This window comes from Herpailurus yagouaroundi, unplaced genomic scaffold, assembly GCF_014898765.1.
Source record: "Herpailurus yagouaroundi ecotype Mexico unplaced genomic scaffold, PumYag 64825, whole genome shotgun sequence".
Taxonomy (NCBI): Eukaryota; Metazoa; Chordata; class Mammalia; order Carnivora; family Felidae; genus Herpailurus; species Herpailurus yagouaroundi.
Window position 1 is genome coordinate 47,870 of NW_024418083.1, and position 25,985 is coordinate 73,854.

The 25,985-nt window shown below is 38.5% G+C and overlaps 1 protein-coding gene across 2 annotated transcripts in view; it reads right to left on the reverse strand.

Annotated features, from left to right (window-relative positions):
• MAGED1 (MAGE family member D1) overlaps positions 1 to 25,621 on the reverse strand; it is a 66,460-nt gene extending 40,839 nt beyond the window's left edge. Inside the window, exon 1 of one of the 2 annotated variants that reach the window (XM_040466663.1) lies at positions 25,558 to 25,621. The gene's annotated coding sequence lies outside the window, so the exon portion shown is untranslated. The remainder of the gene's footprint in view (positions 1 to 25,557) is intronic. The other variant, XM_040466662.1, reaches the window with a different exon arrangement.
• Positions 25,622 to 25,985: the final 364 nt, after the last annotated feature.

Consider the following 25,985-nt stretch of genomic DNA (forward strand, 5'->3'; position numbering starts at 1 on the left):
TGGCCGATTGGTTTACAAAGGCCATGATAACAGCTGCCTTGCTTTCCGGAGCCTCTGGATCCATGGGGGTATAGGTACGGAATGCCTCCATGATCCATTCTAAAAAGGCAGCCAGAGATTCATCTTTTCCCTGTTGTACATTTCCTACCTTGGCCAAATTGGTTGGCTTTCTAGCAGCCATTCGGAGACCCCCCATTAGAGTCTGGTGGTAGACCCGGAGCCTCTCCTTACCTTCTGCCATGTTGAAATCCCACTGGGGCCGAGTTAAGGGGAAGAAGGCATCTATCTGAGCCTGGTTGGTGGTGGGATTCCTGTCTGCGCCCAGAACTAGTTTTCGGGCCTCATTGAGGATTCTTTCTCTTTCTTCAGTCGTGAACAGGACCTGCAAAAGCTGCTGGCAATCGTCCCACGTGGGCTGATGGGTAAAAAGAACAGAGTCTAATAAATCAATAAGCCCTGCCGGTTTCTCGGAAAACTTAGGATTCTGAGCTTTCCAATTGTAGAGGTCACTAGTGGCGAAAGGCCAATAGTGATGGGGCTGATTCCCCTCCGCGTCTGGGGGTCCGGTGGCTCGCAGGGGCAGAAGAGTGGAGTCGGTGGCGGAGGCGGATTGCTCCCTCTGAGCCCTTTGTCTGGTAAAGGGCGGGCTTCCCGCTGGAGCGTTTCTGCCTCCCGCTCTCGGAACAGCGTCTGCCTGTTCTTCCGGCATCCTAGAGGGGTTATACGGGGGAGGAAAAATTAATTCTTCTTCAGTACCCCCCTGTAAGACAGGGTAGAGGGGTGCTGAAGGCTGGATAAGACTTTTCTTCTTCTTTGTCCCCTGCAAAGCAAGAATGGGTTTTGGCTCCAGAGGGAGCGGGGCTAGGAAGGGCTTAAGCCAAGAGGGTGGGTCTTCTACAAGGTCCTGCCAAGTGATAATGTAAGGGAGCTGATCAAGATGACCCGTCTTAGGCCGAGAGATGATACTCCTGACTCGGTGGATGGTAGGGAGGTCAAAGGTCCCCTCTGGTGGCCATCCGACATTGAAAGTTGGCCACTTGCTAGAACAAAAAAACTGCAACTGACCCTTTCGGACTTCCACACTGAGGTTGTTAGTTCTTCCCCTCACATCCTTAAAGTGATCAATCATAATACTTAGAGGAGTAGTCTGAGTCTGTCCCATAACATCCATCCAGTAAGTCCACAGAACAAAACACAGAAACACAAAAACAGACAAACAGAGGGCCCCTAGAAAGTCTTCCAATTCCATGGAAGCAAAACTGCAAGCTAGCTTAGACCTTTGAGGGGATTCCATGTCCCTCCAAAACCGATGAGGGGATTCCACGTCCCTCCAAAACCGATGAGGGGATTCCACGTCCCTCCAAAACCGATGAGGGGATTCCACGTCCCTCCAAAGACGACGGCCTCACGCCAACCAGCAGGAGCGACCCGCCTCGTCTCAGACCTTTGAGGGGATTCCATGTCCCTCCAGAAGGGAGAATCGGAACGTCTTCCGAAACTCCCGGCCCGTGGTCCTCCAGTGCGTCCACTTAGACCGCGTCGGGCACTACCAGAATTCCAGAAATGAGCTCACACAGAAAAGACAGAACAAACAGACACTAACCGTGGCCAGTCAGGCTCTCCGGGTCGGGGGTCCCTCGGGGGTCTTGGGGATCCCGGGCCGAGCCCCCAAATGTTATGCCCAGAATTCATGATCCCCAAAGACCACCAGGGAGCCGAGTCCGATGCAAAAGCAAAAGAGCCTTTATTCGAGCTAGCTCGAGCTCAATCCCCTACCTGCACCGACGCAGCGGTGAGATACCAGGGAGAGAGAGCGAGTTTCAAAAGCACAAAGGTTTTGTAGGGGTCTAGGGGCAGCGATTGGCTGGGGAAGGGGCGTGGCCTCGGCCGATTGGCTGGGGAAGGGGCGTGTTTTGATCAGGAAGTTTGAATGGGTGAGCGGGAGGTTAGTCAAGGGGAGGAGGTGTGGTCTAGGTGAAGGACACAGAACATGATGGAGTTGGCCGGCGTAGGCCCGCCCTTTCACTGTAAAGCACTGGGGTGAGGGAGGTCTGTATTGTAGAGGGTTGTAGCCCTGGCAGAACTAACAAAAATAATAGCAAACATTCACTAAGTGTGTGCTATGTGGCAGACAATGTACTAGACACTTTACATCCCTTATAATCCTTTGAATCTTTACAACTTCATGTGGTATTAATATCCTGACCTAAAAAATAAACAACCTGAGACTCAGAGAGATTATTAATGTAACCTGGGCCACACAGCTGAAAGTGGTCAAGTTGGGAATTAAACCTAGGTATATCTGGTTCTAGAACCTGGATACTTTCTGCTGTACCATGCTGCCTCCTCAGAGTGAGAGGATATAAAAATCAATTTGCTATCATTTTTTATACCTTGAGTTTCTGGAAGTCACACCAATCTTTGAATGCTAGGACAATGACTATTCCTGTGGCAATTTCAAGTAGCAGTTCTTCTGAATACTGGGTGATAGACAAGCAACCTGTATCTATACCCATCCAAGGAGAAAATCATAGCATATACCCTAGTCTCTACTTCTTGTGGACTAGAGTCTGTTTATTTTGGCTTGTCTAGTTACAATAACTAAAATGATCTGGCTCTGTTTCTAAGGCTGTCAGCACATCTGTCTGTCTTCCATTCCTACTCAGTCATTTTTAGAATTAGACCGCTCTTCCTTACTTCCTGATGATGAACTGTCCTAGCCAACCCCAGACTCTGTGTTCTCTATACTACACCAAGTTGCCTAAGCCATAAGAAATGGTTAGGATGGGCATCTGAGAGCATAATTTTGTTATTAATAAAATCTTCCAAGATTAGCGGTAATCCCTATTCAAAGGGAGTTACAGGATAAACTCTTTATAATCTTTACTCCATTTTACGGAGCCCAATGTGGAGTTTCTGGTAGTATCTATCAGATTCCAAAACTGACTAGAGGCTTCCAAAACTCATTGCACTGAAGAGTTAATTCCAATTTCTGGAATGAATTCCTTAATGATGAATAAAGGCCAACACATCTCTGAAGATTTACACATTGCCATTATCATTATAAACCTAGAACAATTAAATTATCTAGGATTCAAATCCTGGTTCTTCCAGTGATAGCTATGTGACCTTGGGAAAATTCTTCCATCTCATTTCTTCAGTTTCTTCACATGTAAAACAAGGATGAGAGTCCCTACGTTACATGACAGTTGCAAGAGTTAAATGATGAAACAAACTACATAAAGTTCTTATACTGCTTGGAACATGGTAGGTGTATAATTATATGGAATAAGCATAAAGTATTTTAGTCAACTTTTATTATGAATCTTTTCTTTATTTTTAGCATGATCTGATTTTCTCACAAAGACCTTCCCACATCATTACATTACTGAGAAGCCTGTACTGTCTAACGCTGAGTAAGATTACAGTTCAAACTGAAGGCCTTTCTACATTCACTGCACCTGAAAGATTCTTATTCACTATGGACCCACTGATGTCAAATAAGATTAAATCATACTGAAAGCATACTCACATTTTTAATGTACACAGAAGATCTTGCCTTTATCAATCATTTGACAATAGCTAAGACTTACCCTCTAATTGAAGACTTATTCATTATGATATAGTTTCTCTTTACTATGAATTTACAGTGATAAACAAAGGTCTCCTTCCACCTCCATTACAAATTTTCTGATGTTCAATAAGCACTGATATCACCAAAATCCCTTTCCTACATTCATTACATACCATAAGGTTTCTTTGCACTGTCCATTCTTTTATGCTTTGTAAGGTCTGACCTTGATCTCCAAGCCTTCCCACAGGCATTGCAAGCATAAAGTTCTTCTCCCCTATGAACTCTCCTAGGTTTAAAAAAGTCTGAGCTTGTCCTAAAGTCTTTCCTATAGTCATTACATTTACAGTGTTTCTCTCCACTATGCACTTTCATATAATTGAAAACACCTTATTACCCACTGCCATTTCTCTCACATTGGGAAAGTCTTCCTACCCTATGAAATCTCTGGTGTTGAAAGAGAATTAAATCATACCTGAAGGTCGTCTCCTCATGTTTTCATGGCCATATGAATAAATTCTCAGGTGTGAATCCTCAGATGTCAAATAAGCCTGACATCATGACAAAAAATGTCTATACTCATTACCTTCACAGGGTTTCTCTCTACTATGGGCACTCTGAGGCATTGACCTTGAACACTGACAAAAAGGCTTTTAGACATTAATCATACCCGTAGGGCTTCTCCCCATTGGAAAGTTTCCAGTGTCTCACAAATTCTAAAACCTTTGCAGTTGTGGTCCTATAAACCATACCTCTATAATCTTTCTCCCAGGGGTTTTCCTCATATAGAAACACCTAGCTCAGTCTTTCCTCAGTCAATGCACTCAAAGTCTTTCTCTTCGGTAGGATTACTTTTATAAGTGGCAGTACTGTACCCGCAACATATTTCCCCAGAAAAAAAAAATGAATATGTTCGGTTCTTGCCTGCCAAACTTTCTTGCAGCCTATGTCATCACATGCCAAATCTCCACAGAAGAGACTGACGAACTGGCCTTGGATTCTGGATCTATAACATTCTTTAGGATTTCTTTCTTTCTTTCTTTCTTTCTTTCTTTCTTTCTTTCTTTCTCTTTTTTTGCTGTTTGATTTAAAATTTTTATGAATATAATTTATTGTCAAATTGGCTTACATACAATACCCAGTGCTCATCCCAACAAGTACCCTCCTCAATTCCCATTACCCATTTTCCCCTCTCCCTCACCCCCCATCCCCCCTCAGTTTGTTCTCTGTATTTAAGAGTCTCTTGTGGTTTGCCTCCCTCCCTCTCTGTAACTGTTTTTTTCCCCTTCCCTTCCCCCGTGGTCTTCTGTTAAGTTTCTCAAGATCCACATATGAGTGAAAACATATAATATCTGTCCTCTGACATTTCACTCAGCATAATATCTTCCAGTTCCATCCAAGAATTTCAACTTTTTCTGAAATTTCCCTCTTTGAACTAGATACTATTCTTCATCAAAATCTCATCAACTAAATGATAGATAGGCTCATATACAGAAATAAGCAAAGAACATGAGTGAACCATTCACAAAAAAATGCAAAAAGATAATAAATACATGAAATAGCCCACCTAGAAAAAAAGGGACACTTTTCTGCCCCTACAGTTACAACAATAATGATAATAATTACTGCAACTATGTACCTAGTACATACCAACTACATACACTTCACCAAAATATATTACCTATATTTCACATGGAAACCTTGAGACAGAGGTAAGTATTATTATTCAAATTGTATACATGAAGAAACTGATGTCAAAGAGGAGAACTGACTTACCCAATATTTTAGAGTTACTAAATAGGGGAACTGAGTGTCAATTCAAGTGTGTCTGACTCCAAAGCTCCTGTGTTTTCCGCCATGTCAAGGTGTCTTGTGGGCATTCAACCAACCAAAATTCCAAAACTACCCTAACACTATCTAACAAAACTATAAGTTCTCAAGCTCGTACCTGTCTCATTCTCCCTTCTTTGCTCACCTAAGAGAATTTCTTCCTGGATCCCTTTGTCCTTAGCTCTTTCAAAATTCAGCTGGGAATGCATTTTGATCAACTGTGGAAAATCCCACAGTTGAAAAGGAAATAAAACTTTGTGGTTAAAGCTGGGGTACTGACTGTCCCTAAATTCAGTTCTGAAAGGCACAGGGTAGGTGGTAGAAGAGGGTCTCTTATATATTAGGATGTCTCAGAAATAGGCATGGATCTCTGAAAAAGACATAGAAATGCAGTGTTCCCCAGGAGCAAGAGAGAGGGTGCTGATCTTGAGGGATTAAAAAACGAGTAAGAAAAACACACTGAGACATTTACTCTCCTCCTAGAAGAAAAATGTCCCATATTCCAGGAACAAAACAATGGAATCCAAAGGATGCAGTACATTGAATGGGTCAAGCACACAGGCTTCAGGGTTGAACAGAGCTGGGCTCATATTCCAATATTACTACTTACTTGCTAAGATACCTTAGGCAAGTATCTTTACTTTTCTGAGTACTGGATGTTTCCTCTACAAAATAAAGAAAAGAAAACCCACAAGCTAACGAGAAGTTCTGAGCCTAAACCTAATCTCAAAGAAAATGTAGGAAAAAGTTGTAGGAAATTTTCCCAATTCTGGTAATTGCCCATGAGGTAGTTTGGACAAACCCTCAAGCTGAAAACAAAACAAAACAAAATCTTAATGAAAAACCAACATCTACTTAAAAACAATAAAAATACAGGGCAATAAAAATATGGAAACATCAGGACAACAGCAGAGGGAAAGGGGAATCTAGAGAAATAGATATGCAGGGAGGCAATTTCTGTCCTGAAGGCATTTTTCCATTCCAAAAAAAATTTTAACTTTCATTTTAGTTGTTTCAAAGACAAAGGAGACAGATTAAAGTCCAGAACTACACAGAGAAGAAAACTAACAGGAGACTCTTCCTGCAATAAGCGGGATCCTCAAAAGGCCTACGTTCCCAAGGGGTGGATGAATGGAAGCAGGTCATTTTGAAGCTTAGACTAAATTACATGACTTGCCCTGGGGATCCTTGAGCCTTGAATTCGATAAAGAAGCCAAACAGCAGGATGAGCTGATGATAGAAAAAACTTAAACACTGGGGTTAGCAAACACAAACTATAAAATACCTATCTTCCTACAAAGAAGTAAATAACAAACTTGAAAATATTTCCAAACATCAGGAAACTATAACAAGTGGTATATCACAATTAAAACTAATCAAACTTTTTGAAGAAAAACACAGTGCGTCAAATGAAAAACCCAAGGAATAGCTTTACTCAACAGATTAAGAAAATAATTTGTGAAAATTATTACAGTACAAAATGAGAAAAAGGTACAGAAAAGAGTATTAAAGACTCAAACTGCTCTCATTCACTAAATAGGTGTCAGGGACTTGTGAAAGTGATCACACTGAATCTTAATTACTTTATAAGGCACAAAACATACAATTTCATTGATAACAAATAATTTTTTTTCAGCCCTTTCTCTACTCTCACAAGCAAAATTGGGCTCCAGATCTGCTTTTGACTTAAAATTAGTTAATGGAATTCCAGAGCCTAACTTTACAAATACAAATCTTTGCAATCACCAAAAGGAAACTCAAAGAGACATGAAGGCTCTGTACTCTCTTTCCTGGAGGTGTGGAAACCATCTTGCTTTACACTTATTTCAAATAATCTAAATTTAAAAGAGGTTAAATTGATAATTTTAACAAGAATGTTAATCTAGCTCTCTTTTACAATATGGAGACTTTTGAATAATCATAACTGCTACCAACTAGTTATATTCTCTGTTAATACAAATATTCCGTGAAAGTACTATTTAAAGACATTTTGTAGGACTGCCACAACTTTAGAAATGAATGCTTTGTTCAATGAAAATAACCCACAAAAGAAATGTGTAATTTTAACTAGGTATCTTACTTGTTAACTCATTGACCAGGTGTAGTAGACAGAATAGCAGCCTTTCCAAGATGTTCTGACCCTATGAATATTCTACCTTATATGGCAAATGGGACTTTGCATTAAGTGATCAAGGATCTTAAGAGGAAAAGTTATCCTAGATTATTCTGGTGGGTTCAACGTAAGTATAAGAGTCTTTACAAGAAGCAGGAGGATCAAAGTCAGAGAAAGAGACAGAATAGTGGAAGTAGAAAGTCAAAGTCAGAGAAGTTGAAGATGCTATACTGTTGGATCTGAAGAGAGAGAAAAGGACCATGAACAAAGGAACTCAGGTGGCCTCTAGAAGCTGAAAAAAGCAAGGAAATATATTCTCCCTGAGAGCCACTTGAGGGAGCTCAACCTTGCCAACAACCTTGATTTTAGGTCTACTGACCTCCAGAACTGTTAAGATAGTAAATTTGTTTACTATTTATGTTTGTCGCAATTTATGACAGCAGCAATAGGAAGCTAATATTACCTGGTGATGAAGTTGTAATTGCAATCTCTATATTTGGAAACAGATTAATACTGCTAAGATCATTCTGACAAATTAGAAAGGATCAATGGCACTTTCTTCTTCACCCACAGACATGGATAAACAAATATAAACCCCCAACTCTGCAGGACTCACTATATAACAAATAATTTGAAAGAATATATTTCTTTTAAATTAACAGTGTCATGACTTCTGTTTCACCAGTGAGAAAAATGAAACTCTGAGAAGTAACTTACCTAAGAATAATGTGCAAAGACCTAGGATTCAAGTCCCTCTCAATGTCAACAAAATCCAATATTTTTCCACTACATCTTGCTGTCCCTCAAACTCCTTGGAGTGTGATGGAGAGGGCAACGCATTCAAATGTATTCCTCAAATGATCCACAGTGACACAAAGACCCCATGTTTGCGAGATTCTCTACCTTCTTTGCTTTAATTCAATGTTCGTAGTAAGCAACAAGCTGTTTTCTTAGTTTGACTTCCCAAGTGTCCTAATATTGGAACTGACATGCCCTGGAGAGAGGACCTGAGTGTTCTGGTCACTAGAAAGTATGTATTAGTGTAGGATGGGTGTATTTTTCTTTCTATATCTATTTTAGTCTCAGTACATTAATTTGTATATATTTGTCTATCACCAAGTTTCATTTCAGCATTTCACCAAATCCTGAACTGCAGTTAATTAACTGAAATATCACCACCCTAAAGGCTCTTCTATTAAGTTCTGTTGGAATTTCCAAATAAAGGTAATTTCCTTTCTTTGATAACTTCAACAGTATTTATACATAAAACACCACTATTTAGAGTATGAATCCTCAGAGATGCTTCAGTAAAAACTGTTTCAGAAAAGAAATTCTGTTTTATTTTATACAGAATGATATCAATCTTTGGAGGTACAAGGATTGAAAGGGGGAAAAATTACAATTATTCACAAATCACATTAACAAGCCAAAACCACTTTGTGATAATTCATTGAGCTGTACACTTATGATTTACATACTTTTAAGTATATTTTATATAAAATTTATATAAAAACTCAACAAAACCTATAAACAACAATTGGACCTGAGAAAGAGGTAAGCACAATGGATCTAAGAATGATACACCAGAATCAAGCACTCCCATACACTAGTCACAATCAATTACAAAATGTAATTTAAAAATATCAGTGAGAGGAACAAAAGCTTATCAGGGACACAGATATATGTCTAACAAAATATGCATGAGACCCTTATCGAGAAAACTATAAAACTTTCTTTCAGGGGCGCCTGGGTGGCGCAGTCGGTTAAGCGTCCGACTTCAGCCAGGTCACGATCTCGCGGTCCGTGAGTTCGAGCCCCGCGTCGGGCTCTGGGCTGATGGCTCAGAGCCTGGAGCCTGTTTCCGATTCTGTGTCTCCCTCTCTCTCTGCCCCTCCCCCGTTCATGCTCTGTCTCTCTCTGTCCCAAAAATAAATAAACGTTGAAAAAAAAATAAATAAAATAAAAAAAAAACTTTCTTTCAAAGACATTAAAAATACCTAGATAAAAGGAGATGAACCACCTTCATTGTTGTAAAGATGCAACCAAATCTACATATCGATATATAGAAAGAAGTTCTTATAAAAATTTCCATGTTTCTTAAAGACCATGTTAAGCTTACCTTAAAAGTCATATGGAGAAGTAAAGAGCAAAAAGTATAGTTTTGAGGAAGAGGAATAAGGAAAAGGGTCTTTCCCTATCACATATTAACATGCATTGCAAAGCTATAGTAATTAACAGTGTAGAAATAGTATAAATATAGACAAATAGACCAATGAAACAGAATGGAAAGCCTAAAAGCACACCCATACATCTATTACAATTTGGTATATGTCAGACACAGCATTAATATGTGGAGAAAGAATAAATTTAAGAAAATAATCCTGAAACCACTGATAAATCATTCAGAAAAAAAATTTAAGTACGTTCTCCTCATCATACAATATACAAAAATAAAATTCCAAGTGGATCATAAAATTGTGAAAAACAAATTATAAAAGTTTTACAGGGGAATATACTAGAATACCTTTAGGAAATCAAGGTAAGAAAGAATTCCTTAAACAAGGTGAAAACATGGCATATGTAGAAAATGATAATTTCATGGCATACTGAGGAAAGAGACTGCTCTTTCATGAGGGTTAAGGTTATCAATATTACATCTAAATGTAACCATTTGTGAAAATATTCATTCCTACTTGAACTCTTTTCCTTAGCTCTATTATATCAGAGTGGCCTCTCAACGGCCCATTTCTTCAGGTACTTCCCAAGCTCAAGGCTAGATGGCATACCCAGGCAGCTACTATACATAGTCTAATGACCACTTGCTCTCTGGTCCCCACAGTCAGACGATTCTCATCCACTGCCAGATTAATGGCTACTTGCATGCAAAATTAATTTCTTAACCTGGTGCCTTCCAGGAGACCTTCTCTCAGCCTCTAAAATGCATTGGAGGACCCTCCTCCTTCATGTTTCTACTGAAAGTACCACATCCTGGTCTCCCCTCCATCATAGCACTCCCTGTTGCAATGTCTGTGCCTATCTCACCCACTAGATTCAGTAGAAAATACATCTAATTTAACTATGTCCTCAGTATCCAGCAGAGTCTAGATCACTACATTTTTGCTTACTTAATTGATTAATTAATTAATGGTGTATCTATTTTTTTAAGGCTACTCTATATTTCCCACTAGTGTCCTAGCACTTCTGACATTCTCAGACTGTGTACCTTTCCCCTCTCACTTTCTATGACATCCCCCTTTATTCATGCACACTTCTTGTCTACCAAGGCCCTGGAAAAATATTTTCCTGATAGCCAAGAAGGCAAACAGAAGGCATGAAAAGTAGTGAGCTATGCCCATTTCCCTTGGAAGCGATCACTTCCTGTTCTCCTTCCCACCTGGAATCCTTCCTTTGTGACCTGTAGAATCTCTCTCCTTGAAAAAGAAGCTTACCTATATCCTTCAGTGATTTTTAGAACACCCCCTTCACCTAGCCATAGATGAGATAGTGCTCTCATAAGCCTGCTGATTCTCCCACACCCCTGGTGTCAACATTCCCAACTGGTAAACCACAGCACACTAGCATTCCAAACTTGTTAGTAACACACTATTTAAGCAGTATCTATGAGATGGACATCCTCAGGTAGGCTGCCATGTGATACAGAGCAGAGCACAACATGTAAAAGGTAACAAGGCTCGTATAGTGCCCAACTGATAATAATAAAAAAAGATGACATGTTTTCTAGAATATATTTCCCTTGCGAATATGTGAGGGACTGTAGTCAAGGCATTAAACCACTTGACACAAATAGCAGCCAAAGGATGAAAGGATATCAAGTGAAGAGCTACAACAAACATGCCACTGTTTTCAATGACATTATCTTGAAAATTCAAATTCTCAACATGAAGAAAGCAAAAATAATAACAGTAGTAAAAAGTAAAGAAACAGTGAAATAAAATATAAAATAAGCATCTCCTAATGGTAAATATGCTAATATGTTATTTTTTGTGAAATAACTAAAAAATACAGTCAGGCCCAAGAAGTACATTAAATACTAATTGTAATTAAAGTTTAGAATTATTTGTTATTCCATTATTTATTTCAAAATAAAAAAATCAATAATACATATGTATAATATTTCACATCTTCACATAGAACATTTTGTCAGTTTTCTGAAAGTTGATAAACTCATAATTTTTAATCACTACAAGCACTTCTACCAAACCGTGAAACTCTGGGAAGGAAATAAACAAGCAAGGGCCCTCCCTAAGGAAAAGGATTCCTAACAGATAGACTCTGAGACAAAAAGAACATGGAGGGAGTTGGCTAAATGGCTAAAGATAGTTGTTCAAGGATCCTCCAAAGACACAGGGTCATCTAAGCCACTAAACCAGTCTTTATATTCTGCCATCCACAGATGCTGGTTATCTCTAATAACTTCCTGGTTTTGATTCTTGACTCTGGAGTCTGAAGAAGAGGCAACTGACTCAGAGTCCCCCTACACAACCCTTGGCTAATTGCTAAGATCAATTGTTTGGACCTCCCAAGAAGGAGGAGCATTGCAGGATAATAATCAAGCCTCCTTCATTCTCAAATGGCCTCAGAGGCTGGGCAAACACACTCAATTCTGGGGCCCAATTCTTGGACCTTAAGATCCTGGGAAAGATAATACCAAACCAAGGTTCTCCTACGGAAGCCCTCTGATGCAGCTAAGTGTAACTGTCCCAGGAGAAATGTGAAACAGTAACCAAGTCCCCCATATCCACAGTAAATCACAGGTCCTGGCTACCCTGATCAACTCCAAGCCACAGTTTTCTGGCCTCAAAACTGTGGGGGAGAAAATACCAAAGTATAAATCCACATATATCTCAAAGTCAGAACTGGTGCAATCCTTTTGGAAATCAGTTTTCCATTATCTAATGAAGTTGAAGGGATGCACAAACTATTACCAAGTAATCTGTCTGCCAGATATATATCTTAGAGAAACACATGTACATGTGCAACAGATGTGTACAAAAATGTTCTTAGCAACACTATTCACAACAACCAAAAAAAGAAGGCAATCCAAATTTTCATAAACAGTAAAATGTATAAATAGGTATTTATGTGCACACATGTCTATACACACAGGCAAAGCAGGCAAAGAAGTGATTACCATAAAAGTCAAGTCAGGATAAATGGTTACCTCTGGGAGAGAGACAGAATTAAGAATGGAGGCTTCTGGATAACCTGCAAAGTTCTATTTTGGTTTTGGAAGGTTCTTTTATCGGTGTTTATATTTATTCACTTTGTTATTTTTTAAATGTTTATTTATTTTTGAGAGAGCACAAGTAAGAGAGGGGCAGAGAGAGAGGGACAGAAGAACCAAAGTGGGGTCTGCATTGACAGGCTGACAGCAACGAGCTCAGTGTGGGGCTCGAACCCACAAACCGTGAGACCATGAACTATGCTGAAGTTCGATGCTCAACTGACTGAGTCACCCAGGTGCCCCTATAATTATTCACTTTAGCGTACATTTACAGTTTATGCAACTTTCAGTATTTTTGTTATACTGCACAATTTAAGAAATATTTTTTAACGTTTATTTATTTTTGAGAGACAGAGGTAGAACACGAGTGGGGGAGAGGGAGAGAGAGAGAGAGAGAGAGAGAGAGAAAGAGAGAGAGAATCTGAAGCAGGCTCCAGGCTCTGAGCTGTCAGCACAGAGACCGACACAGGGCTCGAACTCACCGACTGTGAGATCACGACCTGAGCCGAAGTCAGACGCTCAACCAACTGAGCCACCCAGGCACCCCAAGAAATATTTTTTTAAAAGGAAGAATCCAGGGCCTTCCTATGGAACTCCCTTAAAGCATATGTTCTCAACCTTTCTGACATGAGGAATATTATATAAAAAGCATCCACCTCTTTCTGTAAAAGCTATGGAATTGGCTATCCATATTCATTTGCAATGGGATTTTTGGAAACACACACCTGGGCAAGCCAGGGTCCTACCAGCAGTATTATTTCCCTTAAAGTTGCTAAGGGCAGTTGTTCAAGTCCCTCCAAGAATAGAAATCAATATGGAGGGATATCTTAGCTCCCCTTACATTCAAGATTTTACTACCAGTCCTTTCCTGGCATCTAACCCTGGTAATTGCCCCCCCCCCAATAAAAAGGCAGAGACAAAGACAAAAATGTAACAAATAAAGCCAGGGCCATCCAAGGGATCTATTGCTAAACTGGTTAAGGGCAACAACTCATGCTAGCCATTGCTGCTCGCATTCCCTAAATCTTCCTCCCTGCTGTGAAAATCTCTGTTCCTTTGATTACCATGACATCTGTCTCTCATCTATACTCACCCCTTCCACAAAATATAACATCTCCCTTGTCTTCCTCTCAACCCTTAAACTTTTTCTTCCCCAGTATCTTTGATGATCTCATGGCTAACCTGTCCATCACCCCAGCTTCACAGTTCTTTGACCTCTTCTATTCCAACTCACCCACCCACTAAACCTTGTCATCATCCAGAACTACCTTTCCTCTGAAATCTTAAGCTCCAATAACCTACTTTGACCACAATTTCTTGTCTGCCATATCACCTTGTTAACTTCTACTCTTTGAGCTTTGAAATTTCTATACAACTTCTCCCACACCCAACCATATATTCACACAGCTTCTCTTTCTCTGGATCCACAGAATGAATCTTCCTGAGAATATACTCTTCCCTGATGAGATTAGATCCCATGGTCTATAACCCGAACAAATCTCATCAGTAACCTCAACAACTTACTTATTTAGCTCCTCAGTTATCACCAGCACATTTACAAGTCTAAAATCAAGCCCAATGTTTGCTTTCCTTGCTCCTACTTCTTGGCAGCTGAATATATCTGGAAAAAAAAAAACTAAACTAAACACACTTAATTTCCAACCTAGATAGGTATTCATTATTGCCCATCAATCTTTTTTCATTCAGTAAAGAAGGTTGTAACCTTCTCCTCTTTCCTCTGGCCCTGGCCATCCCCTCTCACACTCCAGAATGCCCTCGCTACCTTATTCACAGAGAATATAGGGACACCAAGAAAGAAACTCCTCCTGTTTCTTGCCTTTCCAAAACTTCAAAAACATCCCCTTCTGATTCTCTGTAACTCCAAAGTCAGAAGTGATGTCCCTTCTCATGTTCATGGCTGGTACTTCACATGTTCTCAACACATCTTTTCCACATTTTGCTTCTCCAGTTATCCCCTCTCTCTCATATTATTTCTAACCTCTGGTTTTATCAGCTCCTCCCCTGTAGAACATATAAACCTGTTCAAATCTCTCATCCTAAAAATATACATGTACCACCTCTTATTTATTATATTTTTCATAGACAGGATCTTTGACACCAAAGTCCACACTCATTTGATCAACACTTTCACCATTTACATTATTAGTCCTCTGCACATTAGCCTTCACTAACTCTAATCCATACATACTCACTGCCCTCATTTCCCCTAAATCCCTAATCTAACAGAAACCTCTGAATCTACACCTTATATAACCATGTAAAGAAATTTCATGTTTTATATTAAAAAAGGTTTAAGATAGTAGTCTTAAAAGACAAACGCAATACATGTTCATTAGTATACGACAGTGCTTGGCACACAGAAACACATAAAAGGAGATGAGTATCTTCATTACCATTCCACTCCGCCAGAGATAACTGTTAGGGCTACATTCCAACCTCTGGGAGAAACTGAGCAATCATCTCCTCCTCATACCCTTAAATCCCAGGAAGAAGAGGAGGAAGTAGAATTCTCAGATTACCCAAGGATACACAACTGGGACGCAGTGCCAACTAGTGGAGCTTTGAAGAGGAAGACCACAATAAACGAAATTCTCGTGTGGCCTGTTAAAAGAAAAAAAAAAATTATCCTGACTCTTGTTAAAATGGTAAGATTATAAGAACTATTTTGAGAAGTGTCAAGACTATTGTAAAAGGGAAGAGAAAATAGACTCTACTTTGAATTAAGTAAGGACACCTGGAAATCTATAGCCAAGGAATAGATTTGGAGGGGGCAGGAGGTCAGTAGACAGAAAATTAAGAGGAGACATAAGGATAGGGGAATTCTTGCTAAACAGACTGAGAATTCTTCCTGAAGGCAAACCAGGATGTTCACATATCAAATGTTGGGGGGGGGGGCAGTCTCATTAAATTTATTCAGCAGTATACTTTCTAAAACTAGACCAGACAGGCCAAAGACAATGCCCAAGGATGAGATCTAGTTGAAAAGAGGGCTCCGAGGGGCATGACTCACATTTGGTCAAGGAGGGAGTGCTTATTAGCCCTTTTCCACTTTTCAGTTGTCCTTGGGCAATACTTCTTCACTGAAATATACTCTCTTTTAGACCTGTTGTAATGGGACAGCCCCTGGATATATATGCACATATAGCTATGTACATGTGTATGCACAGATCTATTTTATATACATATATGTCGCCTATATTATATTATCATATAATATATGATCATATACAAAAAATGTCATGTTACACTGCACCCTACAAATGTGTGTATATGTATATTATGGATTATAATAGATTATAGTATATGTAATACATACACACGACTTTCCCATACACTACACACACACACACAGAGTGCAGAATGCAGTGTAACATGACATTGTCTCTCTCCTGGACCACTACACCTCTCCCCCCTTATCAGTCTCCTACTGTCTCACTCCCACCCATTCACCCAGTGCATCATCAGTACATTACAAAGAGAACTGTGTATCTCATCTGCTTAAGACAATTCCATTGCTTCTTCCTCACAGGCTTCAGAGTGAAATCCTCGTTCTCTGACTTGACTTTTGGGGTGCTCAACATCCTGGCCCTTATCTATGTCTCTAGTTTCATTTCTCTTCCTCTACATAAAACTTACATTCCAGTTATAACCAACCACACATGTGCTTTTCTCTGAATATATCAAGATCTCCCCCACCTCTTTCCAGTTTCCTCTGACTGGAACACCCTTCATAGCGCTTCTACCTTCATACTTCCTCTATTCACCCAGTATCAAGCATTATTTTCCTTTCCAAAGCATTTTCAAATGCCCTTTCTGTGCTACCCCACAGCTTATCACTTGCCCCCACTGTGTACTATGCCCACTACAGTACTTATCATACTCTTTAGACACTGTCTGTTCATTTACTTGTACCCCCACTATAATGAATCTTCATCAAGGACAGGAAACATGTCAGGTTTACCTTTACATCCCCTGTACCCAGCATAAGATCAAATACATGGTAGTGTGGTCTATAAATTTTTACTGAATGAATGCCTACATAAACAAACGAAAGCCATGCTTAGCTAATTATCAATGTAATGCTGGTGGAATCATTCACTTATATTCAAAATAGTAAGGAAAACGGTCACAACAAAAGGCCACATAGCATTACTAAAAAAATAGTAATAATCCCCTGAGCACTCACATCTTGGTTTCTAAGTACCAATCCCTATTGAAGAAATACATGGCTCCTTGCAAAATAGCTGATGTCAGGACTGGGGCAGGGAATGAGCCTAAAATATCTTATGTCAGAAAGCAAGGAAGCCAAGATCTAATGAGATCATGTAAAGGATATAGGAAAAGTCTCCTAATTTCTAAAATGACACAGTTTGGGCATCAAAAATAAACCACAATGGGTACCTAAAATACATAAAAATCCATGAATTCCTAATAATATTAAAGAAAACAATGAAATTCTCTAGGGAACGAACCCATTACTCTGATAAATGAAAAAAAAAGCATTTATCCTGACTTTCTTTTTATAGAATACATTTGGGGACACCCCCCCCAAAAAGCTGATAAAGAGGTCTTTATTCTGAAATAATTCCAGCTAATAAATGCAGAAGGATTGATAAAATTAGACCACTCTTTTTAAACTATTAGTAAAATAATGAATTTAGACAATTATCTTCAATGGCTGCTAAACAGGAGAAAGGTTGGTAGGAGATGCTACAATGGAGTTGGGATGCCTGGGTGGCTGCATCAGATTAAGCATCTGACTTTGGATCAGGTCATGACCTCAGTTTGTGAGTTTGAGCCCTGCTTTGGGCTCCATGCTGACAGCTTGGAGCCTGGAGCCTGCTTCGAATTATATATATCTCTCTCTCTGCCCTTGCCCGGCTCATGAGTACGTGCGTGTGCACACGTGCGCTCTCTCTCAAAAATAAATAAACATTTTTAAAAATTTTTTAAAAATGGAGATCAGGCTGACAACACCTGAAAACACAAATGAACCCCAGAATCAGTTAAAAAATTAAACCAGATATGATGAAATGCAATAGAAAGTGCATATCACTACTTGAAATGATTTTTCCCTTAAAAAATAAGTCAGTCAGAGAAAGATGGATATCATATGATTTCACTCTTATGTGGAATTTGAGAAACAACAGATGAACATAGGGTAAGGGAAGGAAAAATAAGATAAAAACAGACTCTTAAAAAAAAACAGAACAAACTGAGGGTTGATAGGGGTGGGGGGATGGGTTAAATTGGTGCTAGGCATTAAGGAGGGTACTTTTCAGGATGAGCACTGGGTGTCATATGTAAGAGATGAATCACTGGGTTCTATTCCTGAAGCCAAGACTACACTGTATGTTAACTAACATGAGAATAAAAAACTAAAAAAAATTTTTTTTAAAAGCAAAACAAAATACAAAATATAATAATAATTGAAAGTGAACCTAATAAATCTTCTAGTTCTAAATGCCAGTGAACAGAAACATGCAGATGGGAAAACAAAATGAATACCACCTGAAGGAAGCAATCATCTAAATCCATTTGTCGACACAATAAATGACTTAGTTTCTCTAACAAACCAATGGTCTTTAAAATGTGGAGGAGGGGTTGGCTATACAAGGTTTTAACAGGAAAACAGACTGAAGACAAAAATATCTTGTGGCCCTTGTTTAGATATAGATTTAACAAAGAAACTATACAAAGACATCTTTAAGAAAATCATAGAAATTTGAATATGAACTGGGTATTACATAGTATGAGAATTACTGTTAATCTTATTAAGTGTAATGGCTTATTGGTTACTAATATAATGCACTTAAGAGTTAGAGATGTATAGTGAGTTATTTACCTGTGTAATGACATAATGTCTAGGATTGCTTTAAAATACTCCAGTGAAGGGGCGCCTGGGTGGCTCAGTCAGTTAAGTGTCCCATGCTCGGTTTCAGCTCAGGTCATGATCTCACAGTTTTGTGAGTTCGAGTCCTGCGTTGGGCTCCCTGACAGTGTGGAGCCTGCTTGGGATTCTCTCTCTCTCTTCCTCGCTCCCTCCTTCTCTCCCCCTCCCCCACTCATGCTGTCTCTCTCTCAAAATAAACTTAAAAAAATTTTTTAAATACCCCAGTGAAAAAGTGGGTGAGGAGAAAAGATCAAACAAAATCAGCAAAATGGTATTAATTGTTGAAGCTGAGAATGGATACATGCTATATCCTACTTTAAATATATTTGAAAATTTCAGTAATAAAGGAAAAAAGAAACCAATATCAGAGGCTCCAACTGGTTCATTCTAAACTGGAAAGTTTGAGCAACAGAAGAAACAATGACTGCAATGGATTGAAAAGTACCAAATATAAAAATATCCACAAGTTCAACAAAACAGGGAAAATGACAACAAAAAATCTCAAAAACTATAAATATACATTAATCTAGGTTGGGTGATGCTTTTGAATACCAGCCATAAGAACTATATTCTGCATTTTATAATTAATAGATCCCTCAGCAGAATTTCTTCCTCTCCCTATCTCTTTATGATTTGAGTTTTACTTTTATTCTTTTGCATTTGATATGATACAGTGATAAGAGCAAGGGATTTCATATTATAGAACTATGCATTTGAATGTGAATGGTCTTTGAAGCTTTATGATTGAACAAGTTTCTTAACCAAGTATGATTCCTTTCCTTTCCTGTAAAATGGAAGAATATGTACATCATTACTCTTTTTCTGGTTTTGATTAAATTAAATAATATGTATATATTGCCTGATAAAAAACAGAACCTCAGTAAACACTGCTTGTGTATTTTTTTTAAAGAAATACCAGCTATAAAAGGGTCATTGAGGGGGCGCCTGGGTGGCGCAGTCGGTTAAGCGTCCGACTTCAGCCAGGTCACGATCTCGCGGTCCGTGAGTTCGAGCCCCGCGTCAGGCTCTGGGCTGATGGCTCAGAGCCTGGAGCCTGTTTCCGATTCTGTGTCTCCCTCTCTCTCTGCCCCTCCCCCATTCATGCTCTGTCTCTCTCTGTCCCAAAAATAAATAAATGTTGAAAAAAAATTAAAAAAATAAAAGGGTCATTGAGGAAAAAAAGAAATTTGAAAATGGATTAAGTGTTAGGTGATATTAGGAAATTATTGTGTCCCTAATATTAGGAGATGAACGCTGAGATATTTAGGTGTAAAATGCCATGATATTAAGTGGTATCTCAATCAAAATGCCAAGAAGAATTTTTGTGGAAACTGACAAGCTGATTCTAAAATGCACATGGAAATTCAAAAAACCTATTTGGCATTATTGAAGAAAAAGAACAAAACTGTAGAACTAAATGACTGTATATAAAGTATATTATAAAATGACATTAATTATGACAGTGGTACTTATACAAGGATAGAGAAGTAACCCAAACTGAACAGAATTCAGAAAGAAACCCATATATATAACCTAACCATTTGATTTATCAAAAATATGATGCTATAGAAGGGAAAGAATGATCTTTTCAGTAAGTGATACTGGGTTGATTGGATGTCCATTTTGACATACAAAAAAGGGAGGGGACCTTTACTCATACCCATAACTTATACTGAAAACATACACAAAAATCAATTAAAAATAAATTGTGAATACAAATGAGAGATTAAACAATAACACAACACAGAAAAATGTCTTCATGGCCTTGAAAAAGGCAAAGACTTTTTAACAAAACAAGCACCAGCCATAAATGGGAACATTATGAAATTGAACAACAATACTAAAATTGGGAGAGTTCATCAAAAGACACCATTAAGAAACTGAAAATGCAAGCAACTGAGATCTGCAATAAATATAACAAAATATTAACATCCTTAATTAAAAAGATCTCAACAAATCAGTAAGATAGTCCAGGAGAAAAAGTGGTCAAAGGTTGAAAAGGTATCTCATAAAAAGATATCCAGGCCAACAAACATGGACAGATGTAAATTTATCATCAGATCTGCAAATTAAAATAATAAGATACCATTCATAACCACTATAATGGCTACTTTTTTTCCTTTAAAGTAAAGACAATGAGAAGTGTTGACAATATTCTAGAGAAAGTGGAACTCTTAAAGATTTGTACTGAGAGTTTTATAGAACAGGCATACCTCAGAGAACTTGTAGATTCAGTTCTAGACCACCACAATAAAGTGAATATCACAATAAAGCAAGTAAAATGAATTTTTTGGTTTGCCAGTGCATATAAAAGTTATGTTTACACTACACTTTAGTCTATTAAGTATGTAATAACATTATGTCTAAAAACGTATATACTGTAATGAAAAAATACTTTATTGCTAAAAAATGCTAACCATCATCTGACTTTCAGAAAGTCATAATCACTAATCACAAATCACCTTTAACAAATATAATAATAATGAAAAAGTTTGAAATATTTCAAGAATTACCAAAATGTAACAGAGACATGAAGTGAGCAAATGTTGTTAGAAAAATGATGCTGAAAGACTTGTTTGACTCAGGATTGCCACAAACTTTCAATTTGTAAAAAACAGTATCTGCAAAGTGCAATAAAGCAAAATGCAATAAAACAAGGTATGCCTGTACAACCATTGTGGAAAATTAGTTGACAGTCTCTACTAAAGCTAATCATATACATAACTTAATTCAGCAATTCTTCTCTTAGGTATATGCTCAACAGAAATATGTACATATATCACCAAAAGTCATATACTATAATGTCCACAAATGTTTACAAGCCAAAAATATAAACATACAAAATGTCCATCTATTATGATATGTTCAAACAATGGAATACATACCAATGAGAATGAAGGAATTACCACTATACCCAATAATATGAATGCATCTCAAAAACATACTACTGCACCCAATAATATGGATGAATCTCAAAAACAAAATCTTAAGCCAAAGAGGTCAGGCACCAAAAAAATAATGATTTACTACCATATTTTTATAAAGTTCAAAAACAGGCAAAATTATTATACAGTGATAGAAGCAAGGATTGTGGCTAATTGGGAGTTTAGATGTGACTGGAAGGGAATACATTCAAGGGGCTTCAGATGCTAATCATGTTCTATTTCTTAATTTGGATGCTGGTTACACATGTGTGTTTACATTGAAAATGCCTTGAGCCATACATTTTTTTTCCCAACGTTTATTTATTTTTGGGACAGAGAGAGACAGAGCATGAACGGGCGAGGGGCAGAGAGAGAGGGAGACACAGAATCGGAAACAGGCTCCAGGCTCTGAGCCATCAGCCCAGAGCCCGACGTGGGGCTCGAACTCCCAGACCGCGAGATCGTGACCTGGCTGAAGTCGGACGCTTAACCGACTGCGCCACCCAGGCGCCCCGAGCCATACATTTTTGATACATGCACCTTTTTGTGTATATTTATGTTTATTTAAAAATAAAGTCTGCACTCCTATGAGGAATTTAAGATACAAAACAGATGAATATAAGGGAAGGGAAGCAAAAATAACATAAAAACAGGGAGGGAGACAAAACATAAGAGTCTTAAATACAGAGAACAGAGTGTTGCTGGAGGGGTTTTGGGAGGGGGGATGGGCTAAATGGGTAAGGGGCATTAAGAAATCTACTCCTGAAATCATGGTTGCACTATATGCTAACTAACTTGGATGTAAATTAAAAAATAATAAATAAATAAAAAATAATAAAGCCTGCAAATCTCAAATGGTTCAACCAAAATACATAGATAAGAAAATAGATAAACAATTATGATTTAATTTTAAAAATGAATGGATGGAGGGGCGCCTGGGTGGCTCAGTCGGTTAAGTAGCCAACTTCAGCTCAGGTCATGATCTCACGGTTCGTGGGTTGGAGCCCCACATCGGGCTCTGTGCTGACAGCTTAGAGCCTGGAGCCTGCTTCTGATTCTGTGTCTCCCTCTCTCTCTGCTCCTCCCCTGCTCATGCTGTCTCTGTCTCTCAAAAATAAATAAATGCAAAAAAAATTTTTTTTAAATAAATGGATGAATGGATGGTTAAGAGTGAGCAAGTGAGTGAACAAGTGAGCTAATATGGCAAAAGTTAACAACTATTGAATCTAGGTTTAGAGTATAAAAGTATTCATTGTACTCTTCTTTCAATTTATGCTTGTTTAAATTAATTAAAAAATGTTCAAGTAAAAAGAGTCACTACAGGGGCACCTGGGTGGTGCAGTCGGTTAAGCGTCCGACTTCAGCCAGGTCACGATCTCGCGGTCCATGAGTTCAAGCCCCGCGTCAGGCTCTGGGCTGATGGCTCAGAGCCTGGAGCCTGTTTCCGATTCTGTGTCTCCTTCTCTCTGCCCCTCCCCCGTTCATGCTCTGTCTCTCTCTGTCCCAAAAATAAATAAAAAACGTTGAAAAAAAAATTTAAAAAAAAAGTCACTACACCTCTCAGCTCTTAATATTTATAGTTATGAAGTAATTCAAGCTCCTGATATAACCTGATTTATTAAAGGAAATTTTTAAAAATGAAATTTCTATACCCAGATTATGTCTTATAAAATAATAAAATAGTCCATATATTGTGTACTTCTCATTAATAAACAGCTAAAGAGACACAAACAAAAGACAAAGAAAACCAGGCCAGGACTGAGTGTCTCACAGACCTTACGTCCATGAATTCCACCACCAATAGCAGGTTACTATCCACCTCTGAGTCTTGGTTTTATCAACAGTAAAATGACAACGATAGTACTGACCTTATAGGGTGGTTCTGAAATTTGGGGGCCAACTATATTTAAAAGGTTGCCTGTACAGACAGACAAGTATTAAATTCATTCCAATTTAACATATCAAACATTTGTGGGTAAAATATCATGAACACACAGCAATAAGAGCACTGAGAAAGGTAAGCAAATATGCTGTAGGATAGCACACAGTGCACCACAAACAAACAGATTGAGGAAGATGTGAGGATAGATATAGAGATATCTTCCTAGAGGGGCTGGTAACTGACAATATACCTAACTGGATAGCAAGAAGCTAGCCAGGAGAAAAAGAACGAGAAATTTATGTGACTGGATTAGGTCATTTGAGTGTTCAGAGTGCTGCATTAAAGCTGTGCAGAAAAGTGACCACAAAGTGTGTGGGGGGGGAGCCAAATGAACAACAAATGCAGACACTGACATAGATACATCCTGTTTTTCCCACTAACATCTATATAGTTTGTGCTCACACCTCCTTTAGGTTTGTTGTCAAAATGCTGCCTTACCAGGGAGGTCTTCCTAACCATCCAATTTAAAATAGTACATCCCCTCCCTATCACAACCTATTCATATTTATTTTAATCATTTATTGCCTCTCAATTATAGTTTTTAAAACCTTTTATTTTCCACTTGTATTCTCAGTGTTTAACACTGTCTGACACAAAAGTTATTCAATAAAAAAGTCTTGCATGAATAATGGTTGCACAGTGGGTTGAAGCCATGTGACATTTAAATGCTGTGTAATTATGATTTGAATAGAGAATACAGAGACATCAGCAATACCCTTCCCAAAAGTTCCTAAGTGTTTTGGTATCACAACATCTCTGCCTCATCTTTTTATAAAAGAACTGAAAACTATTCCTGGCCTAGAAAAAAGAATTACTTATTCTTACACTTATTTTGGCAAGTGTAACACAGTAGCTACAGGAGAAGGGAGGAATAAATTACTTGTTCAAGGAGATCCTTGGTTAAATTCCTCTTTAGAGCCGAAAAACTTTGACCCTCATTATAAGTTTAATGATCATTCCCCCTCTCTCGGGTAAAAAAATTGAAATAATAGATTGTGATTAACTAATGTTCTCCCAAGACAAACACGATAAATGTAACAGAAAAATACATTTGACCTTGCACCAAATAGATAATACTTGCAAAGTTCCCAGGAAAACTGAAAAATCTGCCAGTTCGCTGTTCAATGTTGCTATCAGAGACCAGAAAAGGATTTGCATAATAAGCATAACTCAAATGAAAAAATAAATTTGAGATTGGATGATTGGATGTCATATGTTTCAATGATTTCTGATCTATGACAAGTTCTAAAGGAGATGGAAAAGCTTCCACCCTCAAGAGATGACAAAAATATGGGGATTCAGTTCTACGCCAAAATTTTTTTTTAATGTCACGAATAGATGGTTAAAAATCAGTGCAGTATCTGATGTGTAATTTTGTTTAGAGTAAAAATAAACACAATAATAATAATTTGAACAAGACCCTATGTCTCTTAAGACTCTAAAATTTCTGCCACTGTTTATTTTTAAGAACAAAAACAGCGTTGACCTTGAAACTGAAGCCACACCTGGTTTTGGAAAGTATATAGTTTAATGGCCTCTGCAGGAGGGAGACAGAATGGATCAGAAACCTTGTGCAGCAAGGAGGGGAGTAAAGTACTAGGGATGAAGGAAAAGGAAGAATGTAGATTAAGAGTGGCAGAACTGGGTTGCAAATGTTTTGAGGCTAAAGAGGGGCGGGGAAGAAGGTGGGAGTAAGAGGTAGGATAAGAATCTGTGGTAGAGGGAATGACTCAGGCTCAGAAAAATCAGGAAGACGATCTGGAATAATGAAGAGAGGTGAAGAATGACCAGGGAAAAAAGGACTACAAGAGTCAGAAAGGGGAGGGGATGACAGCCAGCCATCTTCGGAGTAAGGGAGAAAAGATTGGCGAGCAGAGCCATACTCGTCAGAAACATCTTTCACAGAATGTACTCGGGATGAATTCTTCGTTCCATCCCACGTTGTAGGAAGGAGGAAAGCTTCCCCGGGGTGTTTAGGGATTCACTTGCGAAAATTATCAGTCTTTCTTTACACTCACCTTGGTGAAGAAAACCGCGACGCAACGACTGCGTGACCGGAAGTGTTATTTTCTTTCTTTGAGCTGAAGATTTAACTTCCGACACCACGCCCCCTTTACTCAAGCAACTTCCTGTGCCTCTCTAGCAAGTTCTTGGAATACTTTATCGCTATGGCTCTCTTGTCAAATCAGAAACTGGGTAGTATTGTAAACCGGCTGGGAGGGGACTCGGTAACTTTTTACAAATCCTAGTTCTAGTCATCCCAGGAACTGCAGTATTTCAGTCAAACCCCACTTATCCAATTTGTCATCTCGCATTCCTAACCCTTAGTTCCTTAACTCTTGCATGTCAATAGTTACATATTTGCTATACTGGTTTACTGTTTTTCTGGCATACCATGTTGAAAAAAAAGTTTATTTTTATTAGTGGCATACTTTGATTTCAAGAT